General features: G+C 42.4%; 1 protein-coding gene and 1 long non-coding RNA gene across 3 annotated transcripts in view; one reads left to right on the plus strand and one right to left on the minus strand.

Moving 5' to 3' along the window:
• The window catches only part of LOC1271163 (protein scylla), a 183711-nt gene extending 169357 nt beyond the window's left edge, over positions 1-14354 (minus strand). The window contains exon 1 of the mRNA XM_061660265.1: positions 14351-14354. The gene's annotated coding sequence lies outside the window, so the exon portion shown is untranslated. The remainder of the gene's footprint in view (positions 1-14350) is intronic.
• Positions 1-16934, plus strand: part of LOC133393785 (uncharacterized) — a 344205-nt gene that overhangs the window by 126193 nt on the left and 201078 nt on the right. The window lies entirely within an intron of this gene.

The raw sequence follows: 16934 nt of genomic DNA on the forward strand, positions 1-16934 counted from the left end.
CCAGCCAATTCTCCTGCGGGAAGACGCAGGACGGTTGCCTTCTTCTCTCGGTGGAAAAAAAATAAGGAGAAAAAGAGTGTATTGCTTGGCAAACCGGTTCACAGTTTGTTGATATCCGTACGCTGGGCCTTCCCCGCACACCCGATACACCCCCGGGACCACGAGCTCTACTAAGGTGACGTCGTCCAAACATCCTCGAACGCGTTGAAGTGTGTGCTGTAAGATGATGCTTCGCTCAGCTCCACTCCACCAACGCCGACCATCGGGGATCAGTGCGCGATGTTTCCAGCGCGCCCGATTCAATAGAGGAGAATTATCAAAATAAACATCCGCGCAGCGAAGAGCTCGCCATCCGGTGATCCGGCACGACGACGATCCGTCTTGTTCGATTGCGATCTTCCCTCGGGATGTGCGAGGGCTTTGCCGGTGGTGCCCGATGCTACACCAGTGGTCACCAATGGTCTACGTGCGACTACGCGCGGCTGTGGATAATCTGTGCCTTGGAAGCGTTCCAATAAAATCCGCTCTGCAGCAAACAGTTTTCGAAAGGCAACGAAAAAAAAAAATAAATTCAACCGTAAAATGTTACACCGTGAAGCAATCAACCGGGCACGTTGCATCCTGTTATGAAATGGGATCTTTATTTCTCTAACTCACATTACCAAGCAACAACGAAAAAAAAAAAAACACACGTTGATGTTCTCACCGACAGTACTGACATATGGGGCAGGATGTAATTGACACACGTTGCAACTGGCTTCCTGCATGCACAAATCTGCACCTTTGGGGTGTTTTGCTTTTTCTCTCTTTCTCCGAGGTTAATTTTATCAACGACCTAATTCATCGGCAGCAAGAGAGAGAGAGAGAGGTGTGTGAGGGAATATAAAAACCAAACACATTCTCACCAACACAGGTGAGTGACACTACCGGCCAAACCCGGGTGGGTACGTTTGGCTTACGGTCAAGCGGGTTTTGGCAGGGTGAACGTAGTGGGATCCTGGGATGAATTAATTTTAGCCCCAGTCAACATGTCAACTGAAATTTTGTTGAATGAACTCGTAGCGGGCGCTAATTTACGAAGCGAAAGGTTTCTTTTTAGCATGTGGTCGATAGCGCGATGTGCTTGGGGAGTGTATTTGTGTGTTGGTGAGGGTGAAAGATGAGGATCAGAAAATCTTGTCCATATGATTGGCAATAGGTTTTTGGGGAATAGAGTGTGAAATATTAAAAAAAAAACGTTACGAAGCACTCAGAACGTTTTAAAAATATCCAAATAGAAATGTTACGAAACTCAAATAAAAGAAGCCTGGTAATAATGTTGTATCATGCAATGTAACATATTTCAATACTTTTGGTATATGCGTAAATGTATCTTTAATATCTATTTATACGCCGTTGGTTCAGAAGGATGGATTTAATCTATGAATGTATAATTTTTGGATGACGCTTTTTATTTGTTTATTGTTTTCAATCGTATAATTATAGTTTTTTAGTCTTTAAAGTGAGCAGCAGGTATTTTCTAGGATAGAGCCTTAAAAATAATTTAAAAACATCTTTGTGTCAAGTCAGTAATAGAATTAAAAACAACACTTTTTTTGTTAAGCCAATATCTAACGATTAAACTAAAATAGTTTCAATTTTTGCAACTCTATAATCAACGATTTGGATGCTTAATTTATTCAATGGTTAACATCGTTAAAAATATGCATGTTTTCTATCGCATTTTGGAAAATATTTCATGTGCTTTGCCAAACAAACTAAAGCCTTATTTCCAAACCCATTTCTTTGGAGATGTTTCGATTTTTTGCTTGAATGAAATATTTCAAAAATGTCCAAAAACAAATTCTTATCAACAAAAGTAAAAACATACTAAAGAGAATCGTAACGTGTTACCACAAGGAAAATGAAGTAAGAGTGTAAGGACACCAAACATAGCGTCAGATTTTCAGTCTAGATTATTTTAGCCTGAAAAATATGAAAAAACAACCACCCGTACGTCGCAGGCACGAATGATTGATTTGTTTTTTGCTTAAGGCTCAATGTTGTGTCAAGGAAGGGTTAAAATTAAAAAGGGAAAAAAAGGTTTAAAACGCATCTTTGTTGGTACACTATTGCTCAAATCCAATGTGGCGGACCTTTACTATTCCATGGAAACAACCCGGATGATGAATACTGTTCCACTGACAGGCTTAAAATGTCTGCATTTTGGTCTAAGTACCGAAGGGGGTTTTCAGAATAATTCGGAACAATTGTTTGATTGAATGAAATAATTCATAGCCAAAAATGACTGCAATAGCATCAACTGAGAAGCGCAGCATAATTCACATAAAAATAAAAGAAAGAATAACGGGCTGATAAATATCACAGAACATCAAAAAGTAAAAAATAATAATAACAAAACCATTACACTCATCAGAAGACAAATAAATGAAAAAAAAAACATACATGAAGACAAAAATGAAAACCATAAATAAAGCAAAGATAATACAATAGTAAAACCACATTAAAGATAGTCGTAACTTATTAGCAAAAAGAAAATGAAGATAAAGTATAATTAATCAATTTATGACATTTATATCTTTTGAAACATCATTTTATTTAAAAAAACAATACCTAATATAATTTAATCTAATCTAACATTTAATTTTACTACGCACTTGAAAAGTAAACAACACACATAAAAAAGTTAAATTTATTTTTCTAAATAAAAGTAGCAAATACATGCACACAATAGAAATGACGCTTAGCTATGGATGAAAAAGTTTTTATTGATAAATGTGATAATGTAACTATTAAAGCGCTTTTGTTAATCCAATTCCTAAAATAATAGTTCAAAAACTGCAATCAAAATATTAAGTTTCATGTTTGTTTCAGTTCTTCAATTCAGTAGCTTCAGTTTCAGTATCAGTCAATTCCAAGAAGCTTCGTCAATTCAGTAACGGCTGGTATTAACATTTTCTGTAGACGGTTCCAGTATTTTTTATACGATATTTGTAAACCGCAACTTCCATAAAGCATTAGCATTGTATCCCCCATTTTCTGCTTGCAGTAATACAATAAAAATCAAATGAGCGCCCTTCCATCCCACCCTCACGTACCGTGGCAGCGCACGTAAAATTATCAATTCGCAAACATCTTTAGAACACGTGTCCGCACCAGAGGATCAAGTTGTGTACACTCCCTGTGTGAGGCTCGAATCGAACCGCTACCGCACAGCTTCCCGGGAAATCACGAGCACCTCATCATAAGTGCGCGCAGGAAGGAAAGCGTGTTCGCGCAAGTCGAGCCCCCATTTTGCTGCCGGGGCGAAACCGGCAAGATCAGCCGTTTGCTGCCCCTCAAGAAGCGTGTGCCTACGTGACCGTACGTGTCCGCGGGTCCGAGTGCCTTAGATGGGGCCGAGCTGTCAAGTGAGGGCGAGATGTAACCGAGCGCAGGGGGCGGCAGCGAGTCCACCAAAGCCACAGCACACACCAGACGAGTTTGGGTGCTCTTTCCGAAACGATGCATACAAGAACCAGTTCCAAAGCCTCAGTTTCAGCCTCCCCAGCACCATTGAATCCGCCCTCGGTCGGTCCGTACGTGGCCGTAGGCCCTTTTTCACAGTGCAAAAGACACACTCTTCCCCCCGTGTCTTCAGGCTTGGTGCAGCGAGCAAGCCCATCTTTTACACACAAACACACACAAGAAAAAAAAAGAAACGTTAAGCGATTTCGATTCCACGATCTCGTGTCCTCACTTTCTTTTCAATGCCCCAACCGGCCGGGGTTTCCACCCTCTGCTGCCTGCCAGTCCGTAGCCGCAGGGCAAAGCAAAGCCGAGAAATCTGAGGCTGCGTGTTGAGGGTGGGGCGGTTGCCATCCCCGGTGGGTCCGGACGGGGTGAGGGATATATCATTTTTCCGTTTATGTTTATCCACTCACGCTTCTCGCACATCTGATTATTATTCTCGAGACGTTGCAATCAAAGCACGAGTGACCCAAGCACCCGCACGCTTCCTCAAACCACCACCACCACCACCACCGCTTTTGGTGGTGGAGGTTTTGGCTTTGAAGGTGTGACGAAAGGAGATCTGTTTTCGGTTTAGGTTAGGAAGAGGTCCAGCGAGGTAGGAACGGAAAGGTTGAAGCACAGCTGAGCACAACGGGTCCAACAACGGGCTGCTCCCAAAGCACGGCCGCACGGCAAAACGGGGGGCAATAGGGGGAGCCCTTATGCTGCAAAAACCTGTTTTTTATCTTCTCTTGTGTTTGTGTGTGCGTTTATATGCTCTCCTCTATGTTTCGTATGCGCTGCTGCGGATATATGTAATGGAGCGGGTGAGGGGAAAGGGGCAGGTCGTGGGGGAGGGTTTCCACTACCCAGCACCAACCTGATATCGCGCCCAGGCTCGTTGTAGGAGAACACTTCGTGCACTGCAGAGTGGTGGCAAAAGCGAGGACTCATCGAGAAAGAGTGTGTTGCTTTGTCTTTTGCTTCTTTTCTGTTTCGATTTTTCCAGTGTTTATCCATATATCCGTGCGTTTGGACGTTCTGGTGGAGGTCTTGAATCGTTTTTGTTTTACTTTTTTACCTTTTTATGTTCTTTCTTTTATTTAAGCAGATATAGCAGATTTTATTTGGTTGCTTTCTTTCGCTCTTTTTACTGTTTGTACGTTATGATTTTCCTGTTTCGGAATTGTTTTGCTCAACATTCGACTAAGGTGCTCTAGTATATGTACTAAAATTGCTTTAAAATGATTTATATATTTGAAATGTTAATTTAACAGTGTTTGTTTTTTTATCTTTTATTTTTAGACATCTTTGTTAAGCCGTTCTTATCCTGAATGATTATTTTTTAGTTTTTATTTGTTTCATCTACCCATCTGTCTACGTCGTGATGAGTGTTGTTTTGTTATGGGATATATCCTTTTTTTCTTTTCAAATGCCTTTTTTCAATTTTATATGGTAAATAACAGTGTGTTGTTTCCATTTTTCTGTTTTTGATTGTCTGATGTCTTCCTGATTTCATAGCCTATTTTATGTTTTATATTGGCTTTATTAACTTCAACTGCGGGTTACGTTTTGTCTTAATGTTTATATTACTTTCGATCATACATCATAAAAACAAAAATAATAATTGTTCAAATATTATATTGTACAAATTGTATGTTTTACAGCAACCATCATTAAATGTTTTGTGAAGAAATCCAATCGCAACCCATCGAGAACGTTCGACGCTATGCGCTATGTGTTAACGTAAAACAAGCCGTCCTTATGTTTACAATTCTTACGAAACCTCTCCACCATCCTTCTGTTTCCATCACCTCATCATCAACGCGTTTTGTATGATTCGCCGTAAGCGTTTGTTTGTTTTAGTTTCTTGCATGCTCACAACAAAACGCACTTCCATTACGCAGCCCATGCTGGTCTTATGATTTTTTTTCTTCTTCTATACGATCTACGATGGCTGCGATCAAAGCGTTGTGGACATAAAAAAAAGTATTCTAAAAACAAAAACAACAACCAAGCTGAAACACACAACACCAGGCGTCAATCCGTTACCAGCTACCAGCAGCTTCTGGTTGACATGACGATGGCAAGCGCATAAAATTTACAATCCACACACACACTCCCTGACCAGAATGTTGAGCAATACGGGAAGGGGGAGTAGGACCCACCAGCACAGCCAGCGCGCTCTAATACCAGCAGCATTGGAGGGTGTGTTTTTTCTTCGCCTTTTAGAAACAATTCCCACTTCGAGTTCAGTGTGTGCGAGTCATCTTCTTTTCTCCCCTCCGGTTGCCGGTCGCTTTCGCTCTTTGAATCTTGATTTCATCTTCAAATGAAACGGATTGCTTTCTTGCTGTTTCTGCAAAAAAAAAGCGACCCAAGAATAGGAAAGCAAGTGATGCGAAATCTTCGTGTCACATGTCATGAGGATGTCACCGGCAAACTGCAAGCAACCAGAAGAAGATTCGTTTCGTATTTTTGGACAATTGGACACACAGCCAGCATAAAAACAAAACAAAACACATTCGGGGGAACGCATGCAGAAGAAGGCATGAAGCAAAGAAGCGTACCTCGCAGTAAATGTAGATGCGAAAATCAAGCATCATCAAGCGAAGAAGCGTAAAGATGACAGGCGCTGGATGGGTTTTTCTCTCGGCTCGGCCCATAGGAACACGAACACATAACGCGTGTGTGAAGAGAAAAGTACAAAACCCCTATCAAACGCGGTGAACGCGATGACGCTCCAGGAGAGGCTTGGCAATCGAAGTCTTCGTTGCGTGATCCTTTTCTTGGGTTTTTTTTTGTTGCTGCTCTCTCTTCTTTGAAGTGGCTGTCGTCTTTGTGCAATTATTGCTGCTTGGTTGCATGTTCTGGCAGTTTGATTATAGCGCATAGCTGCATCTTCGCTTCCGTTAAGCCATAGCAACGCCATGGCGAATTATGATAAGGGGACGAGTGTCAGTAGTTGGCAAAACAAGAACCCATTTAGACATTCGGAGTCTCTCTGGCAAGCAGCGATGTATAAAGACGAAGAAACCAAAAAATAAATATTTCATACCACAAATAGTATTTCCCCGTTTCACAACAAAGCGAAAACCTACAAAAAACCTTCTTCAAATATTGCGTGCATTCGGATCTTACTAGGATCTTACTTTGTGGATAGGAGGGCAGGGTAGTAAACACATCGACCGCGCCGATGCAAATACACACGCACTAACTGCCAGCGTTTGGTAAATGTTTAGCCATCGTACCCGGGCGCGGCTTTGTGTGCATACATTTGAACGGAGCGCGGGTTGGGCGCACATCGAAACATTGGAGCCGGCCGGACTTACGTTTTGCTTTTCTTTTTTTTCTGGTGATGATGGCGAAACCTTTCCAAATTGTAAGATAAATAAAGGGAACGGGAAAACAAAAACAACTCCATATGCCCGTTGACTTTGTGGACGGGGGTACGGTAAAGGTACTCTAAACAATGGAGCTGGTAGATGGGTCTGAAAAACAGAGAACCATATGGGCGGCAGATACAGAGAGCTTGTGGAGTAGCTGTGGTGTAGCTCAGGAAGAGGGCAACCGAACCCGCGTACCCGAAACACTGGAGTAGCACTAAGGGTGGCCTCATTACGCGTAGATTCTGATGAACTGTTCCTGATCATTTCAAAGTATTAAAGTTTTGGACACCATTTCGATAGCCAAATATAATTAAATGTAATTACCATTAATTCTTTCGATATCTTAGGAACATGATAACTGGCTGATGATGAACAAGTGAATGTTATTGATAAATCTCCTAAGTAACTAAGTTCCTTAGTTGTATGACCTATCTTATAATTATATTATGTTATTTCCCAATAGTGATTCGTGCATTGAAGCATGCATTGAGGCTTAGTTGTATGACCTATCTTACACTTATACTATGTTATTTCCCAATAGTCCGTAACTGATGTAATGAAATTCCTATGCTTGAAAAATAGTCCTGCTTCCAACAACGATCTAGACGATTCTACTTGTTTGTGATTCTCGAATAGTCCCAATTATTTATAGTGATTCTTTTCAAGTTTGTGAAAGTTGTTCTTGTCTCTGTTTTGAAACTGTAAGTACCACATCAGTACATTAAAAATCACGTTGGATATTATATTGCACTCTTTTCATCTTTATATTGGTCTCAATACTGATATTTGAATCTGTATTGGTATCAACTCTTGTCTAAATGTAGTTCAGAATAAAAACTTACTGTTGGGACCTAGGATCCGCTTTAACCACTGATCCAATTTTTAATATCAGTCATTCTACTTATTCCTGTACCTTAAACGATTCTAACATCAATCCCGTAGTAGAGTACGGTCAATGTCAGCAACTGTCATACTTCTGTGAGTGCGTTGATTATTACCGTAGAGATAAAATTGTGATTGCAAAAGGTTGAACTCTTCCTAATGACTTATTACAGCAAATACACATTACTAGTTTGGACCATAGAAGTTCCGGTTACAAAATTTGTGTGTTCGTTTCTGCACGTTTTCGTGCGCTAGAATGAAAATATATGCTATTGCTTCAAATTTATATTTTGCTTCAATCTGCGTTTTTAATTCTTCTGTAATAAAAAAAAAGAATAGTATAAATATTCCAATATAAAATACTACCTCCACACAGCGGCAGAGAACAAACCGTTTGACCTTCGTGTGACTCTATTATCTCAAGCCGTGATGGGCTACACCTAACACCGCACCTTACCAGTTCCGTGTTATTGTTTACACCTCAAGCTACGGCCGAGGAATGTGATCGGAAAGCGAAACCATCAAAGCCGCTCGACAAATATTGGCGCTTTGGGCAGAAATTAGGTATTCTGTGCACATTTCTCGCTGCGCGAGATCTGCCGAACGAGGGAGGAGGTGGTATCAAATTTTAATGTATTCATGGTTTCATTTCACGAAGCTTTTCGTCGCTTCGAAGCATGCAAGTGAGAAGAAGATCGAAACGCGCTGGAAGTTAGCTAGTAGCAGATAGAGTCGTTGGAAAACTGAAACAAAGTCGACAAGACGACAACGGCGCGACGGGCTTTCGGCGGCAGAGGGCGGTATAGTATGATTGAATATCCTGTCAGGAGCAGATAGAGACAGTGTTTCACGCCAGCGCCAAACCACCCAGCGCCAGCCAGCCAGCGGTTAATGTGTGGATAATGAATGATCAAGAGCTTCGCGCGACGTCCCGATGGAGCTCCCGATGATAAATGAACTGCAGTGCCAGTTTGTGCGCTGGTTTCGGTCTCGCCTTATGCAAATAAGGTTTGGTGTTTTTGGGGCGAGAACAAAAGCCAAACCCAAGGGTCTTTCGCTTTCTACGATTTCCATTCGATTGTTTCCCCTTGAAAATGCTACAAATCTCGTATTCCCGTTCGTACGTTTGTTTTTTTCTTCCACGAATGTAATTAATTCCTCCAAAAAAACGCAAAAAAGAGCGCGTTAACACACTCCACACTGCCGGAAAATCGCCCCCCTAAATGTGCAGCATAATTACATGCACGGGAAGCAGAAAACCACAAACCACCATCACTGGTGGGGGGGACCGAATCTTTCGCCCGATTTCCTTCGTGGGCTCATCAATCATAGGACCTGCTTCATTAATCTTCTCCCACTTCACCCAAAATCGGGCGGTGGTGCGTGGACTCTTCGCCCCAGGTTTTCTTGGTGTGGTCAGCACAATGGACGAACAAAAAAATCAATCCACACTCAGCGGTTATCAAGTAGGTGTGGCTGCGATGGTGGCGGTGGTGAGCAGTAGGGAATAAAGAACAAAATCTCAACAATAACAACGGGCCGCGCCGATATGTGCGTGCACGACCAAGCACAAAAACGATTCTGCCACGAATCTCCGAAGTCTTTCGGTATTATTTTTCCTCGCAGGGGCCCGTTCCGACCGGGTCTGCACCGGGTTCCTGGAGTGTGTAGTCACGTAACTGCCCGTTACCTGGACCTGGTGCTCACAAAATCAAGACAAATCAAGCATCAAGCTCATTTTGTGGGTGTAGGATAGAGAACGCCGAGCAAAGCCGCTTAACGCGAGGGGGCGAACCACCGGCACACCGCTCGGTAAGCCCAAAATAATGATAATTATCGTCAATTTTTACAATAGCACCAGTCATCGTTTCGTTGGCTGGAGGTGGTGGGTCGTTGTATGATGGTTTCGGATTCGTCGGCCCGTTGTTGAGGGAGGCTTTTGGGACCGGATTGTTCGGCCGGTGATGGCGCAGCGATCACGTGGGAGATGGTCTCGGTGATCGGTTACAACTGCTGCCGGTGCTGTTATGTTTTGGATGGTTAAAAACATCAGAAATATCACGGTTCTGATACCTCTGCATTGTAGTTGCCCCTAAAAGGAATTAAAGGAATTCATACCTAGACCAAATTAAACCGATGTATCAGAAATGTTTTCTAAACATAAAATACTTTTAATTAAGGAAATTGTGTATTGTATCGCAACAAAATGGTGCTCTTCATCTACAAAGTAAATTACAGTCTTGCAACAAAAGATTGCTGATGTTGTTTTAGAAACGAGTAACGAAGATTTCTTCGGTGAGTTCTAAAACACAGAGGCTTAAAATTTTCGGTAAACATAATGCTCTTATACCAATCACTGAACTCAAATACAGGCGAGATACAACTGTATCAGGGACCGAAAAAGTGTTCCAAAGCAAGACGTCGAAAAGAAAAGTAAGTCGAAAAAGTCGTATGTTGAATATATGTCAATATAAAGTTTATAACAGAAATTGAAGAGCTGAAATCTATGATTTCGTGTATTTTGTTTGAAATCATATTCGATAATGTATTAATTACTTATTACTTATTATTAAGTACTCGAAAAGTCGTTTACATGATATGAACATAGAAGATTGGGTAGTTGGGGAATTTATTTAACTGTGTGTGAAACGGTTATCAGTAAGACATTAAAAAAAATTGCGTCAAAATGATAGATTTGAACTTACTAAATTAAAATCTGGAAATCGTCTTAACTCGAGGAGGTAGTATCTCGAGGAGCGCCTGTACATGGACAGAGAGTTTATATCGTAACTCAATCAGAATTGTTTGTGTAATCTTTTCGGACTTCATTTCATGATGTCTAATAATTCTATGTCCTTGCTGGTTGGAGGAAACCATTCGATACGAAATAGTATGGTATAGCTTAAACGTTAGGTGTTGCCGCATAGCAAACCGTCGAGTTTTGCGTTCAATAATATTATTTTGACAATGACAAAGGAAATATGATACTACAAATTTTTTTGATGAGTAAAACAATCGAATGAAAAGATCAGAAGGTGTATAAATCCAAGGCAATACATGCAGTGCAGTGTAAGAATTAATGTCCTAAGCTTACATGGTATTTACAGAATAATTTAAAATAGAAGCTAGATGCGACTAGATGTTAACAACAATTATCATCAATATTATAATCGTTTTTTGTTTAATGAATTCTATTCTTCACAATGAACCAATATCAGTATTATATAAAACAATTAATATAGAACATGATACTCTATCATCTACCACACTGTACCGTTCTCTTGAAGAAACTGTTTCTCTTCAGTCTGTTGTAGCTCCATCCCTGCTCATCTCTCGCCGACACTCGGTTAATTTTATATTTGCTAACTACCATAATAACGCAATACGCAAAAACGTTTTCCATTCCTCCATCCCTTCCACGATGCGAACAAAATCCACCCATAAACTACTCATCGGCAACGAAACGGCAGAAACCCATCGGAGGACTTCTTTATAGCTTCAGCTTCGTGCAATTTCAACTTCACGTCTCCAGGGGAGTGGGCTCACTCGGGGGCAAGGTGTGAGACAGCGCGGTGGCCACTAATGCAAGGCAAGGGAAGCAGTGGTATGGGGGTAACTTATTCCTTCGCACACAGAACACCAACTCCAAGAACGCAAAACTGCCAGCACCCGGGCAAGTCGGTGCAAGGAAAAGCGGGGCCGCCTATACCGTAAACCCCGCTTAAACGGAGCGACATTTACAAATTTATTACAGCACACCGAGTGTTTGTGTGTGTGTGTGCTGTTTTTTGTTTCCTCTTCTCGTAGCGTCCACTTTCTTGCCGTTTCTTTCTATGGCGTTTTTTGTTGTTGTTTGCTTCAACGTCTTCTGTGTTTTAGTCGAAGAAAACGAACGGTCCCGCTTCCAGAACCTTTGTGTATGTATGTGTGTGTGTGCCTCGGCAAGATCACGGCACAACACAGGGAACCACGGGCGAGTAATGAGCATATGAGCAACACTTGTGCGGACGCGCGTCCTCTTCACATAGATTTCACATGCTGCTGCTGCTGCTGGAAGGGCATACATATATGCGGGCACACCCTCTAAAGGCCCTGCAAGAGGAAAGAGGAGGAGGAACAGCGGTTGAGGTGCAAGCACCAAAGGGGCTTGCACCAGCAAACACAAACGCATTGCATTATGCAATGAGCTAAACTTGTTTGCTTAAACGGAATCACGTTCTCGAACCGTCGCTCAACCTGCCTCTTGCTGCGTCGACGTCTTCGTCGCCGTCGTTGTCCTGACGAAGCGACTGGTTCTGTGTCCACTTGAGGAAGAGGCTGTGGCAGACCTTTGTGTATGTGAATGCGTTCAGAATCAACGCACGACATAATCCATACCATCGATGCCCTGACCTTTTCTCCATGTTGGATTTCTATTCTCAGTTTTCTTTTTCGTTGATTTTTTTTTTGCGATATTCACACAAACTCAAGACGACGAGGTTTTTTTCGGAGTTCTGAGCTAAGGAGTGGGGGCTCTGCAATGTTTTTGGTTGGAAGCTTTAATCTGCTTAATTGCGTAGCTCTGGCAGAAGGGGACTGTGAGTTAGTGGATTAATATCGACTCCCCTCCGGTCCCATTGCGATGATTAGTATTTTCTGACATGTGCGTCGGAGTAGCTAATCTCCCTCTGTTAGAAACGCCAGCAGAGATCAAGCGAGCAAAAGTTTACTGTCTACTAACAAAATTGCCCCAAAATGCTCCCAAACACACATTGGAGCGAACGAGCAGGCAAGTAGCGAGCAGAGCAGAGCGGTTTTAATGATACCCGGAGAGTCTCTATCCGGAGTCATTGCTCTGGATCGCCTTCTTCGTCGGCAACTTACCTTGCGGTAAATCATTTCACCCGGCAATCTTCCGCAACTAGCTTCAATTAAAATTTAATTTCGTAATTCTTTGCTCATTTGGGGCTCATTTGTTTTTTTTTTTTTTTGTTTGTTTCCCCCAAAAGCGTATTGCCTTGTTCTTTCCCTCTTTCTCTATGTCTTGTTAGTTTCGAAGATCGGAGATCGTGCAATGAGGTCTTATTACATGCTTGCTTCTGCCAACTTCTCTCCACTCTTCACCAAGCGTGTACTGCCATGGCACGACATACCGAGGCAGCGAGGCAAATTAATGTCGAATTTGTTTCATGATTTCTTCATCTGTTTGTTTCCCATTTTATTTCGGTTGGTTTGATTGATTACCATCTCGTTCGCTATGCTCCATCTAATCTGTTTAGCGTTCGCCCAATTCGTGCTTCAATTTACGACAATCGGACAAAACCTCCGCTCAAGGCAGAGGTTTTCTTTACAATGATGCTCTTGTGTCTTTCTCTTCTACCCTCTATTCTGCTGCTTTGGAAGATTTTGGACAGGAGAACCCGTTTTTTCTTCAGAGATGGGGAGATCGTTCCATCGGGATGGCTCAGCTTCCTCCAGGTTTAGGTTCCACTTTTGCCGCTGTTGTTCCCGCATATTGTTGTTTGCCCATATTATTGACGGCCCGATTATGTGGGTACTGGGCAGGCAGGCTGGTAGTTCTCTTTTTTCGAGTTTTTTCTTGTACGTACATGTTAGAATCGATATTTTCTTAACTCTTGAAGAAAAGCGAGCAAAGGCAGAAGGAAAAGCGCATTGGATATGTTTCGTAAAGTACATCGAAACAAGCCCGCGGAGAAAAAAGAAGAACAAAAAATCAAACCACACTCTAGCGAGTGAGAGAGAGTGTGTGCCTTGTGGTTCGCCTTGTCCTCCCGCGTATACTTCATCATTTGGACCAAGGGCCCCTTGTAAGATGCTGTAAATCTTCTGCCAGGTTTTTTTTTTAACCAAACGGGTCAAGCTAACGAGAGCCGCAAACCGAAAAACCGCACCAAACCCAATGTGTCTCGGATGGCCATTTGGGACGCGGTTGAGAAAGGGAAAAATCTGAAAAATCGAACTCTTAGCTCGATACACTAACAAACACACATACAAACACAAAAGGGCTCTATGTAAAGGCGCATACGAAGCTGCTGCAACACCCAAACCGGACCGAATTCGGGAACGCCTCCAGCGGGAACGATAAATCAAGCCTCGAAAGGTACGAAGATCGCTCGAGGGCTCTGCGCAAACAAGCCACACTCTTGCTGCTGCTGTTGGAGTGTTGGATCGGGGTTTTGCCTCTTTCGCCGTGTGTTCTGTAGAAACGGAACGGAACTCTGGAGAAGAAGCCCCGAAACACCCGAAAAAGAAGTGCCACGATGGTTTTTTTGTTCTGTGTTGTCTTCTAAAACCTATTTGCTTCCATAGCACATTTCGGTTGTTGCTGAAGTTTTTCTGCCCCCGACCGTGCCTGTTGGCCGAAGAGTCAAATAAAATTTATCACAGGCATAGCACACTATTACACGTTCGCTTGATTAAATGGCAATCAATCGTTTGGGTGATCGAGAGTAAAACAAATGATTATAATTACAGCGCCGAACTGTAAGGGGCTGTGGCTGTAGGGCTGCACATTAAGCTGTCTGTAAAAGTGAGGTAAATTAATATCCCTTTCGAAGGGTTGTCTGTTAATATGTTTTAAACGAGCCCACACTTTGGCCGTTGAAGAAAGGGAATTAATTATGAATGCATTTTCTCGTCCCACAATGGAAAATATAAAAAAGGAAAAGGATGTAAAAAGAATACACATAAATGATAAAATTGAAAAAGAATAAATAAAACAAAACACAAAGTAGACAACAAAACAAAATCAATAAAGCAATGCGTACAACAGGGCTAATAAAGAAAGAAACAGATGCAAGTAATAAATAAAAGACAAGAAAATTTAACGTACGAATGTAAGAGACAAAAAGCACAAACAAAGTTGATGAAAAAGGAATTAAAGTCAGGAATAGAAAAATGGATAGAATACAACTTATAAAAATCAAATAACTCTTGCAAATTTATCCAAAATCAAACATTAGAAAGATGTGCAGTGAGATAAACATAAAAGTGTATCAGAAATTTTAATTCATAAGTTAAAAATCGATTTGGTAGCAAAAGCGGAACAATAACTAGAAAATAATTAAAATGTAATATGTTAAACCACTTTCATCGTCCAAGTGAACAATAAAATTCAAGATACGTTTCAATCTCAAGGCAATAAAGTTAAACACTTGTAATGGTTGGAAATATTTAAAACTCTTTCGCTTAAGGCTTTACATCAACAACTATATCCATCTTTACACCTTTAACTTTAGTGCTGTAATAATCGCTTTGCTAAATTGTGCAAACATTGCACACGACACGAACCCCCCGGCAAAGGAAAGAATCGTGCAGAAACAGGCAAAAACAAGTCAAAACCAGTGATGACCTAGCTGAGATCATATGTTAAAGAAGCATCCCCCGAAGCGATCAGATGATGCATTGGAACAAAAACCAATACATGAAGGAAAAAACCATGCGCGAAGAGAGAGAGAAACGGAACCGGACGAAAGAAAAAAAAAACACGAAAATAAAGAAAACCGAACAGACCGAACCAAAGATCGAGGGAGTTAAGCACAAAGACGAGAGGTGTAGAAAATATATAAGAAACAAGACAAAAACAAAACAAAAAGTGCACACCAACAAAACCGAAAAAGAGATGTAAAAAAAAACGAGAAACGAAGAAGAAAGAGGAACAAAAAGCAACATCAAACAGAAAGAAAGTGGTTCGGAAAGGAAGCAGCAACAGCGGAGAACCGGGCTGTGAAAAGTGAGCAAGCGACTGCTGAAAACCGGTTCTCTGATGTTTGTGTGTGCGTGTGTGTGTGTGCCTTGGGGTGAATCAAAACACAGTCGCCCTGCAGGGGGGGTTGATTGCTGGTGCCAGTGCGCTGTGCGGTCAGCAATAATCGACGATGACGACACGAGTCGCGCCGTGACCGGGCGCGTGGTAGCAGCAGCGGCGAGGAAAGAAAGTACGCCTGCGGCAGCGAGCGAACGAGCCCCCATGAAAGCAGAACCGGTCCTTTGGGGGAGTTAGAAAAACCGGTCCACACGGTCCACAACGTCTTCCGAAGCCTCTTGGCTTGCCCTCGCTGTGTCTCGCCCCAGAGCGTGTATGGTGTGTAAGCCAAGTAGCTTAATTCAAGCGTTTTACAAGCAGGCCGCACGTCGTCTATCGTCGCTCGCTTTGCTACCGCGGCCAGCCTCCCTTGACGGACGACGCACACAAGTCTCCCTTTGTTGGATATTGAGGCACTCGCTAGAACACTGTTAACCACGCCACGGGTTAGGACGAGAACACAGCGCGTGTGGATGGCCTGATTAATTGTACAAGACCCAGCTGGAACTTAACCCTCGAACGGCGTCAGCAATTGCTAGATGGGGCTGGGCAATCGTCATACTTCAGACGGTGGTCGATCGCTTCGCTTCAGTAGTGCGCGGAGTGATCATTTGTCACCAACGATCAGCAGCGCTGTGTTGTTGTGGTGCCATAATGCAGCACACGAAGGCCGAAAGAGTTTGAGATTAATTTGTCAACGGGTCTCGATGGAGGTTGGTTTGACGGTATTTTTCGTATCATTTTCCGATTCCATCCCGGCATTGTGATGGAGCTCCAAAAATGGAACCATTATGTTGTCGTTTTCGAGGTTCCGAACCCCGTTTTATGTAGCCGCGCTCTACATCACGGATAAGGGCTTGTCCCGTGCTTCCTTTTTATTCGACCGGTTGGAAACACATGGACAAAAAACGCACCATCATTAGTTTCGATTGATTACATTTCGAGACCTGTATTCGGGGCTTTTCCCCCCATCCAATTCTGCTCGATCAGAATTGTACGCTCCCCACCGTACACCAACACAAAGCCTCATTCCCATTACATCGGAATAGAAGAATATTTAAATAGATCGTTCCAAGCGCTCCCCCAACCCACGTTTGTCGAGCGAAAATAATTTGTCAACGGTGCATAAAATTTCAATTTAGATTACCCGTTGCTGTAAACGCGGCCCGCAGCAGCAGTTCGTCTTCGGCCGCCGGCGCATAGTTTGTTTCGCCCAGTGCGCGAGATAGTGCGCGCGATCATAAATTCAACGCCTCATAACGCTTCGTGGGCGCCGTGGAAAAGGAATCGGAACAATGCGCCATTAAAAGGAAGGTAACTTTATTTTATTTTTTGTTATTCTGCTTGTGGGACTGAATCCCGGAATG

This window comes from Anopheles gambiae, chromosome 3 (assembly GCF_943734735.2).
Source record: "Anopheles gambiae chromosome 3, idAnoGambNW_F1_1, whole genome shotgun sequence".
Taxonomy (NCBI): domain Eukaryota; kingdom Metazoa; phylum Arthropoda; class Insecta; order Diptera; family Culicidae; genus Anopheles; species Anopheles gambiae.